The 12683-nt window shown below is 40.8% G+C and overlaps 1 long non-coding RNA gene across 1 annotated transcript; it reads left to right on the top strand.

The window, feature by feature from the left end:
* The first annotated feature begins 1208 nt into the window (after positions 1 to 1208).
* LOC127453424 (uncharacterized) lies at positions 1209 to 11759 on the top strand. Its single transcript, XR_007899406.1, has 5 exons — positions 1209 to 1549; positions 1687 to 1820; positions 6566 to 6694; positions 6865 to 6969; positions 10016 to 11759. It is a non-coding gene; the product is annotated as an uncharacterized LOC127453424 (long non-coding RNA).
* Positions 11760 to 12683: the final 924 nt, after the last annotated feature.

Raw genomic sequence — 12683 nt, 5'->3', positions numbered from 1 at the left:
TACTTCTCTGAGCAATTTGAAACTTTGTATTGCAGCACTTCTCATGTTATTGCCTCCTTATTACAAATCACTTTTGCTGTATTCCTCATTAGTAAGTCGCATTGCATAAATGCATCTGTTAAATGAATAAATGTAAATGCAATCCGAGTCATGCCCTTAAATCACACCATATATTGGTTGAGCCAGTATTGCAAATACTGTATGTTTGAATGCTCAGGATGCTCAAACAGACAGAACAATGTTTTGATAGCACCACAGTGTTACATTTTAAGGGGATATCAAACTACAAATGGCTTGCTTATAGTTGTCTCGGCATATTATGCTGGAGGAGAAAGGGAAGAAAGTATTTTAACTTGGGCTGTTGATTTAACACGTTAGTTCAGTGCGATTAATTATTAAAAAAATGAATTGATAAAATTAAACAGTAAATCATGTCCACACTTCAAAGGGAGAACAGTCATTATGGCCATACTTTTAAGATAATTCCAAACAGAATTTCTAATAAAAACGACTTTAAAGTGAGTTCCAAATGACCGTTATTTTTTACCCTACTCTTTTCAGCACTCCAAAGCTCTCACAGTGGATGGTAAAATCTTTGAAGGTAAAATCTTCGAATGGAATAGGGCTTAGGGATGACCACTTCTGAAGGGAATGCATGCACAGAGAACAAACCAAACTCGGGCTTGCTTGATACTGGCGACAGCGCAACATGTTTTTCTTAAGTTTCAAACTACACTTAACTTGACACAGTGACATAAAAACACTGTGTTTATGACACGACACAACCAAAGACGCTCAAAGCATCCGTAGAAAAGCCCTTATAATAAATCCATCTTGGACAGACTGACGAATTCAATTGCAAAATGGACTGCTGTGTGTATATACATTTTATATATATATATATATATATTATAGCAAATATTTATCCGATTAATTCAAATCAATTTGATTAATTGTAATTGATTCAGTTAAAATGTTGAATTGATTGACCCCTAATTTTAACAAAACAAATTGCACACATCACTTTTAAATCACACTGGAAAAGGCATAGGATTGTTCTAGTTTTTCTATTGTCAATGTGTCAGTGTGTCTGTATGTTAGGAAATTATGTTGGCCGGAGCTCTTACAGTGCCGTGCAGGTGAAAGAGGTGTTCAGCTACGCATACCTCATCTTGAGTCACGATGTATCTCCACTATCATGCTCCTACTCTAACAGAAACATGGAGAGGTTATTCCCAGCCAAGAGTCCAGAAATGATGGCAATGATGTTCTGAAGTCTTGACTGTTTGAGACTTTTAATGTACTGTATTTAATATTCATTTTGTTTTTAATGAAAAATTCGTCTATGGGTCTTAAACATGGTACCACTAATTAATGCAAAAATCTTGGCTGTTAAGTCTCAGTTTGTTAGCAAAATTGAGATTTTCTGGCTTTTTAATCTTTTGCACATTAGGACGCATCATTAAAGTGACCCAGGTAGTGATTAACTACAGGCAGTGGATTATTCAGCAGTGAGAAAACAGACACAATTTCAGGATGGACCATAAGGGTAAGGCACTTGTGGAACAACCTATTCCTATGGAAATGGGTGTTCTCAGTTGAATCACTGGGTTCTGTTCATCAAGTGCTTTTTAACTGATGAAAGCACAGCTTTGTGTGTTTTAACAATGCTCCTGGTCTTTTTAGTCCAGAATGTTGGAGAAGACTTAGAGGAGCAGACCTTAAATGAGCAGAGAGACTCCTCATCACCTCACAGCCTTCAGCAGCACTCTTCATCCTCTTCATCTTCCTCTGTGTCTGCATTCTCGGGAAGTGATATTGTAAGTTTCTACTGTTTTGTTTTTTTGACAGTGCAGAGGAACACTCAAGCACATCTCTAAAACAAATCCATCAATACTAGGGTTGAGAACCGAGAACCAGTTCCTTTTTTTTATTTTATTTTTTTTTAAAGCTACTGGATCCAAATAAATTTAATGACATTTTATTTCTCTTAACAGTTTTTGAATGTGTGCGTCTTTGTGCTGATGTAAGGCTGTCTATTAAAATTCGAAATTCGAATTTTATTCACATTCAAGATAAAAATGCACATTCGAATGCTAAAAATGTGCATTTGAATTTCGGATATGTACCATGCACTGACGATGACTTCAAACCGATCACATTCTTGAGCTAAAAAGGCTCGACACAGCACAACAAATACAGTTTAACAGAATGCATGTGTCTCGAGACGCATTTTTAAAGGATGAAGTTCTTTATAACTTGACACATCTAAAAAACACAGACACTGAATAAACTGTTCAGTGGTGAATGTGGTGAAACCATAAAAGACGTTAATTTAACACGTTTACATAGAAAACAAACGGTAAACTGGATGGTTGGAAAAGTGTTTGTGTAAACAGCCCCATTGGTGGAGGTCTTAAGCTATTGCGTCTGCTCTCTTATTTCTCAGATTAATCACAGTGTTTTAAAATGTTTCGTCAGGATAGAAGTTTAATTTAAAAATATGTCTCAAAATCTTTGTGTTCTGTTCCATTCTGTTGTGCTCCGTTTGTTTGAACAGCCCCTGCAGGGCTCAGAGAATAAGCAGCTTCACCATCGAGTAAAGCTGAATACCACTACAATTTGGGAATATTGCTATGGTACATACAGATGTAATGAACAACTATGTAGTCAGTGACTACGTTTACACGGACACCAGAAATCGGGTTATTGCGAGAAAACAGCGTCCCTGTTTACATCCACTGTTTAAGCGGCATACTCTTTACTCCCATCCCGTATACATGCGGCTCGGTCAGTAAGCAGCTTTCTCCACAGCAACATAATTTCCCCACAACGCATGTGTAAATAACAAACATGGGATACGAGGAAGACTTTGCTATTTTATTCTCCATTTCTTTGCTTTATTTCCAGATATTCCAGAGTTGTTGCTGTGTTTGTTTCCTTCTCTTTCTATCACGACCTGCAGCAGCATTGCACTGCAATAGTGGAATTTCCCTCTTGTGTAAAACTCCAGGTTTTCCCCAGTGTACGAGTGCATATACATGAATGTGAGGGACAGTTGATATTTTACATTGTTGTGTATAAATGGGTATAGTTTATAGTACATGTGATTTTCCCACTGTTCTCCCAGAAATATTGAATTCTTTTCGCTGTGTTGACATGTTGTTGGGCTCCATCCTATGACGTGGTCAACAGTGCACCACCATGTTAAGAGAACTGTCTATTGAAGCATTTTTTCTTAACATTTAAGAATATGAAGCAGCTAATTCTTTTCATTTTATTTTATTTTATGCACTGAAGTTTAAAATGGATTGATCTATTTTAACAACCAGGAATGTTCTTTGCATAATATAACACGTTGCTGTATGGTTTATATGCATTCTTGGGCTCTCTTGTGGGCTAAGTAAACAATGTCAGTTTGAAAATCTGCTGACTTAAATTCAAATTGTGGCAATATTTATGGTAAAAAATATGAATTTTGGTCATATTTAAAGTAAAAATTTGGATTTGGTCATATTAAAAAATATTTAGTTTCTCAGCCAGTTGACTGCCCTAAAACTGATGTGCATGAAATAAAGTACAAAAATACTTTGTGTTTTCTAAATGTTTTCAGCTGGTGAGTTCTGAGCTTGCAGTCTGAACTGAATGTGATGAGAGACTGAATGTCATGCCATAAAATAAAACAAATACTATAAATAGGCAGCATCTTCCTATTGCAATATCCTCACGGCTTGCATGTAACTGCAAACATACAGTGTGACCTGTGTAGTCCGATGCATGAACAAATGACTTATGTGCTGCTTTCTTTTTAATGAACAGGTCAAAAGACTCATCAGTCTTGAACTCATGAGTTATCAGTTTGAATTGTTCTGAACAGCGAACAACTCGCTTAACGGTTCTCACTAATTCAAGTCATTACTTTTGTCATGTCCAACTTGAAATGAACCAAGACACCATTAAGTTATTATGTGTATGTGAGACAACTCAAAAGCAGGAAGGAAGTAGACACAGGGAAGCGGGGTTTCTTCTGGCACAGCTAAGATTTTAATTGGCCACTTCAAGGTATTTCAAGTTCACAAACTCGTCAGATCCACAGCAGGTAGTCAAACAAACCCATCAGCTTCACAGGAATGTAATAACCTCAACACATCAGCTTCACACACATAACAGATTAAACTGCTTCAGCTTCGGGTACACCGTGGCCTTTCTTGTGCCAGGCTCTCTCACTCTGCTGCTGGTGGCGTGGCTGGTTATATGCCGCTCTCCCCATGATCACTGGAATTAGAGACAGGTGTTAAACATAATCTAGCTCAGGTGCAAGCGCCCTTACTGCTTTCTCTCTCTCCGGACATATCCCCACCGCCCGACTCAGGCAGGGGAGGCATCCGGCCCGCCTACCACTCCCCCCCCCATTTCTGGAGAGGAAGTCGGCGACAGCCATCTGTGCTCCCAGTCTGTGGACCACCTTGAACTTAAATGGCTGAAGAGCCAGATACCAATGGGTGATCCGCGCGTTGGTATCTTTCATGCGGTGGAGCCATTGGAGTGGGGTGTGATCCGAGCAGAGGGTGAAGGCCCGCCCCAACAGGTAGTACCGGAGAGTGAGGACCGCCCACTTGATGGCGAGACACTCCTTTTCCACGGTGCTGTACTAAGTCTCCCTCAGCGAGAGCGTGTGTCTAATGTACAGCACCGGGCGCTCCTCCCCCTCCACCACCTGTGAGAGTATGGCCCCCAGCCCTCTGTCTGAAGCATCCGTCTGTAACACAAAATGGAGAGAGAAATCGGGTGAATGTAAAAGCGGCTCTTCGCAAAGTGCAGCTTTAACCTGCATGAACATCTGTTGACACTGCTCCATCCACTGGACTGGGTCTGGAGCTCCATTTTTAGTGAGATCCGAATAATTAGGCACAAACCTCCTATAACAGCCAGCCAGCCCCAGGAACTGTCTCACCCCCTTTTTGGTCTTGGGCATGGGCAGGTCGCAATCGCCGTAGTCTTGTCAATTTGGGGACGCACCTGCCCGTGGCCTAAGTGGAACCCCAGATACCGTACCTCCACCCGCCCAATTGCGCACTTCTTTGGGTTTGCTGTGAGTCCCGCTCATTGCAGCGATCTCAGAACCGCCCTCAGATGGCACTGTCGAGGCTGAGGGTGATGCAAAACCCCGCGTGCGGGGAACGGGCTTCGGTGGTGAGACTCCTCGCCTCCGTGGGGCAGGAACGGGCTCTGGGGAGAGAGCAGGGTGAGAGTGAAGAGGGGAGGGGGAAGAGAGTGGGGAAAACACAGGAGGAGCGGAAAGAGAGTGGGAGGGCTCTTCCGCCCTTAGGTACGCCGCCATATGGTCCTCTGCCAGTCGGACAGCTTCCTCCAGCGATGCCGGGTGGTAGCACTGGACCCACTCCGCCGTTCCTCTTGGCATTTGATGGATTAGCTGCTCCAGCTCCACCTGGTGGACAACTCCAGCGATGTTGTGATCCCCCGCCAGCAGCCATTTCCGGCAGGCGTCTCGGAGCCGCTGGGTGAAGGCAGACGGATGGCCGCTCTTCTCCAGCTTCATGGTTCGGAAGAGCTGGCGGTACTGCTCTGGACTGCGGCCAACCCGCTGCAAGATGGACTTTCTGAGGTCTTCATAGGCCAGGAGGTTAGCCGCCGGCAGTTGTTGGGCAGCAAGCTGGGCTTCCCCGGACAGCAATGGGAGGAGCCTGGCCACCCACTGATCACACGGCCAGCTCCAGATCTCAGCGGTGCACTCGAATAAATCAAGGAAGGCTTCCGGGTCATCATCTGCCCCCATCTTCAAGAGCGTGGGTGGGGGCAGGGGGCTGTGGCTGTCCGGGGACGCGCCCGGGGTTCTCTCCTGGCTGAGGAGGCTCTGAAAGGCCTGCCTGAGCTCTGAGGATCTCAAAGAACCGAAGATCCTGGTCTTGACGTAGCTCAAGCAGAGACTGTTGGTGTGACTGGTGTAGGCCTGCGAGGGAATTGAGGATCTCGGCCAACTGCGAAGACTCCAAGGGGCATACTTCAGGATCCCGGGTTTCGGCACCAGTGTGAGACAACTCAACATAATAACGTAATAACCTCAACACATCAGCTTCACACACAACAGATTAAACCGCTTCAGCTTCGGGTACACCATGGCCTTTCTTGTTCCAGACACTCTCACTCTGCTGCTGGTGGTGTGGCTGGTTATATGCCGCTCTCCCCATGCTCACTGGAATTAGAGACAGGTGCTAAACATAATCTAGCTCAGGTGCAGGCACCCTCACCGCTTTCTCTCTCTCCGGAGGGACGCTTGACCACACCCCCACTGCCACAGTGTACTATTAAAAACTAAAACACTTAAAGATTCGGATCCAAGTGAAATCCCTTATGATTCCCATCCTTGATAATTAAACGCTTCAATCAGTCTGTACATAACTTATTTTAGTCTTTGTTCATTAGAATAAATATCCAGGATGTGAACGCAAAAGATGAAAAATTTGCTGTCATGAAGTTGGCTTTGCAGTATGCTAAATTTTACACCCGCCATATGATTTTTAAATCTCTGCTTCTCTCTCATCAGGATTCTGACTGATTGTGCAGAGCTTCTGTTCTTCAAGAGATCTTCTCAGTGTCCTCTGTGATTGACACCAATCAGAAACCACAGAGGAAGGCAAACACATCTGGAGCATTCCTGCCCATACGAGGTCAGGTAAGGCTGGGTGAGCTGCTGTAATCCACTGCACTGGTCCTCACACTGAATTATTTTCTGGGTGGAGACCGTGTGGACCATGAGGCCTAATCTCTAATAGTCTCTTGGTGGCTTTTACTTTCACAGTTAACATTCCTTGTCCTGTTTTGTGCCCTCTCTTCACATTTCAGTCACACCCTTTACCCGGCAAACTGTGTATGGATGTGAATGGAGTGGTCCATGTGTCTCCCCCAGTCTATTCCAGCTCAATTCCCAGCCCCAGTCACCATGCTTAAGTAAGAGACTTTTGTGATATTAATTATTATCAGCATGTTTATTATCAGCTAAAGTTTGTGATTCCTGTGTGTGTGTGCTGAAATAGACGTTTTTATTTTTCTTTAATTATTATTAGTGGCACCATTCTCACTAGGGGTTAGAGATTTAAGCAAACCCCTCAACCAAAGTAGTAAACCTCAACATGTAATTCATCCCACATTGTGTTACGGACATGATGCATCAAATTGTGCTAATTGTTTAGGAGAGATGTACTTTCCGAAGCGATCAGACTTAGGATTTTCACTTGACTATTAATAAAACAGGTAAAAAAAAATTCAAAAAACATCCAATAGACCTGCATTGACAGAAGGACCAGAGCCATATGTACAGATGAGAATATCATAGGCTTGGGCTTTTTGACTTGGGACAGTAAGATGACGCATTGCGACCTGCTTGGAATGCTCTTGCAACCACTCACAACACCCTTGCATTGTTGTGGCAAGTTTTGCATAGGCAAGCACCACTCACATTTTCTTCACTTACCTCAAAGAGAATCCCCAAAATTACATTTTGGTAAGTCAATATAAAATTTAAGCAATTCTTGAAATGTACACTACCAATTTATGACTTGAATCTGGAATTGGAGGTCTGCATTGAGTTGAAACAGATAATTCATTAACATAATCACATCCCAGGCCGAGGGAGACGAAGCGCACATTAACGTCTTTAAACGGGAGGTCGTTAATCACTTGACCATCGGGACTCCCTGCTGAGTTAATGATTCAAGTAACGGAAAAGCACATCAAAATGGTCAGAAAAGGTCGGTTTGTCTTGTGTTCTCGTCAAGTGACCAATGAGCTGCTTCTTTTACTGATAAACTGACAAGATGTTAAGCTGATATGAATGTTTTCATCACACTTAGCTGCATATCATCACACACGCTGATTGTAATCCACAGTGATTCTGTCACCAAGCGTTTTTCCTGCCATTTTCCCCACACTAAAATGACATCAAAAAAGCAGAGCTAAAAAATTCTGTTTTTATTCAATGTGATTTCTTACTCACTGAAAGCTGCATATGGACATATGTTTTCTACAGCAAGCCTCAAGGGGATAAATGCACAATCACACACTTTCACAAGGTAAAGTTACTCAATGAGACACACACCTGGCTCATTTTGAGCGTTTGTTTCGGAACCTTGTGTGTTTTGTCCCTTGGTTCGCTTTGTATAGGCAGATATGAACACTGCAGTCACACTCGCATGCGCAGCAAAACAGTCGATCCAAGACCACCTGGACACAGAAGAAATATTAGTTGCTGTAATTCATCATCAAAAAGCGGCTATATTATATAGGTCAATCTTCACGATCACTTCTCTTTTTTGGATAACATCAGAACAGACATGGGTATAAACCTGGCTTCACTCTTTCTGTGTATCTGTGTGTGTGTTTGTGTGCGGGCGCAGGAGGGAGCGAGAAAGAGCTCTGTGACCGTACTTTTAAATGTTCAAAATCAAGCAAGTTACAGGTCTGAAAATGCCCTAAATTGTTTATGCACACGTTATTGTGGTGAGCCCCATGTGACAGGGAATCAGAGAGAGAGAGTTGCGGTGAGTTGATATGTTTGTCACCCCTCCACCATTCTTAATTGGCAAATGTGTCATACCTCTGAAGAGAGTGAGATCTCAGCAAAACAGTCTGCATGTGTGACGTCCTCTGCCAAAATTGAGTTGTTTGGAGTCTGCTAGTGTGACGCCAGCTTAAGTAAATATGGTGCAAATGTTAAGCGTTGTAGTCAACATTCGTAACGATGTAGTTCCTAAGTTCACAGTTTTAACAAGGCATGGTAGCCCCTCAGAACACCAAAGCAAAAAGGAAAAAACTTGGGCTGTCAATTAATGGAAAATTTTCATATAATTAATTACATGACATGCCGATTAATTAAATTAATTGCATACATAAATATTTGTTGAGAAAGGCCCTCAAAAAACAATTCAATATATGACAATTTAATAATTATAGTTATTTAAATAATAATAAATATATATTGTAAATATAATAATTCACATAATTAAAATGCATTACATTATGGCAGATAAGTAAAGATTTGATAAGACTACACAAAAAGTGGTTTATTTTCCATATTATTGAACCTAAGCCTATCTTTGGCCCCACCAAAGTAAGACGCTCAAAGTGTCTGTCTGACACACATGTACATTGCTGCGTCCTTAGAAATGCCCTAATAAATCTATTTCGGACAAATTGAATGCTTCAGTCTGTCAGAAATAGATTTATTACGGCATTTCTAAGGACGCGTCAATGTACACATGCATCAGACGGATGCATTGAGTGTCTTACTTTGGTGGGGTTGCATCATAAACACTGTTTTTAGGTTGCTGTGTCAAATTAAAAAGTTTGAAACACACCTTGAGATCCCTGCTTTCGATGTTCAACAAGAATGTGTACTCATCTTGTGCTGGTGCTAGTGTCAAGCAAGCCTGATTGTGGTTTGTCGTCTGTACAGCTGCATGTTGCCTATATAGCTGGAGTTTCGCTGACTGCCACCTGCTGAAATCAGGTGGTATTAAAGCTTGAATTGCTATGATGGAAGAAATATTCTTTATTACAGGTGGCATGATATCCAGGGACTTGATTAGTTGCTTTTAAAACTTTTTTTTTTTTTTTTTTTTTTACATTTTTGGTAATATAATTAATCACACTAAACAATCACGTTAAATTGACTGCCCTAGAAAAACATTAGCATTCATTTATGAAGCGCTGGAACTTGGTGAAGATCAATGTCTTAAGTCCTCTTTGCAACCTGAACAACTTCAGAACATGTTTTCTAAATTTTAAACATGTTTAAAAATTGAAGAGCACTCCTGCTCAAGTTGCTGAAAAAGCAGCAAAACTCATTGCAATGGTTAAAGATGTCCATCCTGCATTTGTTTACATAGAACAACAATTAAAAAACATCTTTACCCATATTTTAATCTGCTGACAGAGGACCAATTAGGCTATTATTTTGAAAACCTTTCTTCATTTTCTCAATTTCTTTTTGTTTCAGATTGGCCAAAAGTTTAATGTAAAAGGGACTCAACACACCAATGGTTTTGAGCGGAATGGCATGCCTGGCCCCAGAGGACACCACCCTCAGTATGCCCGTCACAGCTGGCACCGTCAGAGGTCAGCTTCTCCCATGAACCTCAGCAAATAGAGCCACCTGCTCTTCACATGAGAATGTTGCACATATTACTTTGGTTCCAAAGGTCGCACTTCCAATTGAGATGGACACCTCGCCATCGGACACTTTACACATCATGGCTCCACTGCACTATTGGGTGTTTCGTCCAGTCCAGTTCTACCTGTGACCACACCTTTGGACTTGTCTGTTTTCATTTTACATGTTCATGTTTCCTTTCTGTTCTATTTTCTGTTTGTATGACATTGTCTAATTCCTTTTTGCTCCTCCTACTTTGTTTTTTGGAATATTTTTCATAACAGTAGTCTGGTTGGCAGCACCACTGGGCTGTGCTTGTTTTTGTACTGTAAATCTTTACGTACCATCTTTGTGCAATATGGGTGTTTTTATTTCTTATTAGTTCATTTTTAAGTTAATCTTAAGTTTCCTAGATTGAATGTTAGTTGACATCCACTATGGCTCACTTTGGATGTACATAGTATTTTATCATGTTCAAATCCATATCGCAACCAGTTTTATTGTTGGGATTGTGGTTTTGTGCATGCTACAATCTTGAGTGTACTACTTGCCCATCTGCTGGCCTTTAAGACACGCACATCAGTTTTCGTGCCAGCTAAATCTACCTTCTACCAAAAATCATCTCCTCTCTCTCAGACTTGTATAATACTATATGTCTGATGTTTCAGTCCTATTTGTATTTTATTTAAAGCATTAGAAGGATAGTTCACCCAAAAATGTAAATAAATTATTATAATTTACTCCCCTTTGTGTTGTTCAAAACCTATATTATCTTTTTTCTTTTATGGAACACTAAAGGAGATTTACCACTTCCATTATATGGTAAAAAGATGCAATGGAAGAGAATGGTGACTGAGACTAACATTCTGCCTAATGTCTCATTTTGTGTTACACAGAAGAAACAAGTCATACGGGTTTGGAATAATATGAGGGTGAATAAATGATGACAATTTATATTTCATGAATGTTTTTGATTAACTATCCCTTTTTAAAAAGTATTTGAGGATTAAGTGATTGCACTGACTTTGGTTAACCAATCAGTATTATTTTCTGTTGTCTGTTTACACAAGGGATCTCCTGATTAATGGCATACTATTTTGTCAGTACTAGTTACAGCATTGCGCACCTTAAACACTCCCATTTTCACTTCCTTTGGAGTGTTTTCCCCACCCTTAAATGCATGTAACAGTTGCCTTTTTGGACTTTGTGTTCCGCCACCAGGTGGAGATCTCGATCTGCATGTCTTCCCTTTTTTCCCCAGCTTTGGCACTTGCCATGCTATAACATTTCACAGAGCACATATTTATGTTCCATAATACTTTTGACAAGATTATCACTTCATATATTCTTACATAAAAACTTGTTGATTTGTTCCTTACGCTTGACTGATTCAAACACTCCACTGTGAGATAATTTTCAGCATGTACGTGTTGCCAGTCCATATCAGACTCTTAATTCTACCAGAAGGCTGGAGGTTTGATCACCAAACAGGTTTATCACTTCAAGTGTCTTTAGAGAGGGAGAGTTTTGTGCCAATGCAGTGTTTTTAACTTTAGCTGTCAAACACTAAAGGATATAAATGGGCCAAATGCAGTCTTTTCACCTGCATGCAGGTGCTGTTTGAATGTAATGTATATTGTCTTAAATTTAAGACTTTTTTTTCAATATACATTTTATGTATGATTTGTCCTCAAATTATTTTTTAACTAAACATCTTAAAACCTTGCCTTTTAGTCCTTTTTATTTGATTTGGGTTTAGTAATTCTGCTCTGCAGAAACTATTTCACTGAAATTAATATTTAATGTTTCCCAGTACAATTCTGGAAGCTCACAGAACATGAAGATTACAAAACAATATCAGAATCAGAATGAGCTTTATTGCCAATAATGCTTACACATACAAGGAATTTGTCTTGGTGACAGAAGCTTCCAGTGCACAAACAATTCAACAACAAGACAGAGATAATAATAAAAAAAAATAGAAGAAAAGTGAATAGAAAATATAAGTATATATAGAAATACATAAGACAAAAATCTACATATAGTATGTACAAATACAAATCTGTTATATACAGATGCAAGGGAATGTATGGTAGATGAGGTAGGGTATGTTGGATAAATATAAATTGACTAAGCTGTGAATTGCACATAATTATTGCTCAATGGGGCAGTTTTAATTGTTCATGAGATGGATAGCTTGAGGGAAAAAAACTGTTCCTGTGCCTTATGGTTCAGGTGCTCAGTGCTCTGTGGTGCCGTCCAGAAGACAACTGTTCAAAAAAGTACTGGGCTGGGTGAGTGGGGTCCAGAGTGATTTTTCCAGCCCTTTTCCTCACTCTGGAAGTGTATAGTTCTTGAAGGGAGGGCAGGGGCCAAACAATAATCCTCTCAGCAGTCCGAACTGTCCTTTGTAGTCTTCTGATGTCCGATTTCGTAGTTGAACCAAACCGGACAGTTATTGTAGTGCAGAGGACAGACTCAATGACTGCTGAGTAGAACTGTATCATTCGCATCT

This window comes from Myxocyprinus asiaticus, chromosome 15 (genome assembly GCF_019703515.2).
Source record: "Myxocyprinus asiaticus isolate MX2 ecotype Aquarium Trade chromosome 15, UBuf_Myxa_2, whole genome shotgun sequence".
In the NCBI taxonomy this organism is placed as follows: domain Eukaryota; kingdom Metazoa; phylum Chordata; class Actinopteri; order Cypriniformes; family Catostomidae; genus Myxocyprinus; species Myxocyprinus asiaticus.
The sequence above is the reverse complement of the archived record's forward strand: the minus strand, read 5'-3'. Positions and strand labels throughout refer to the sequence as shown.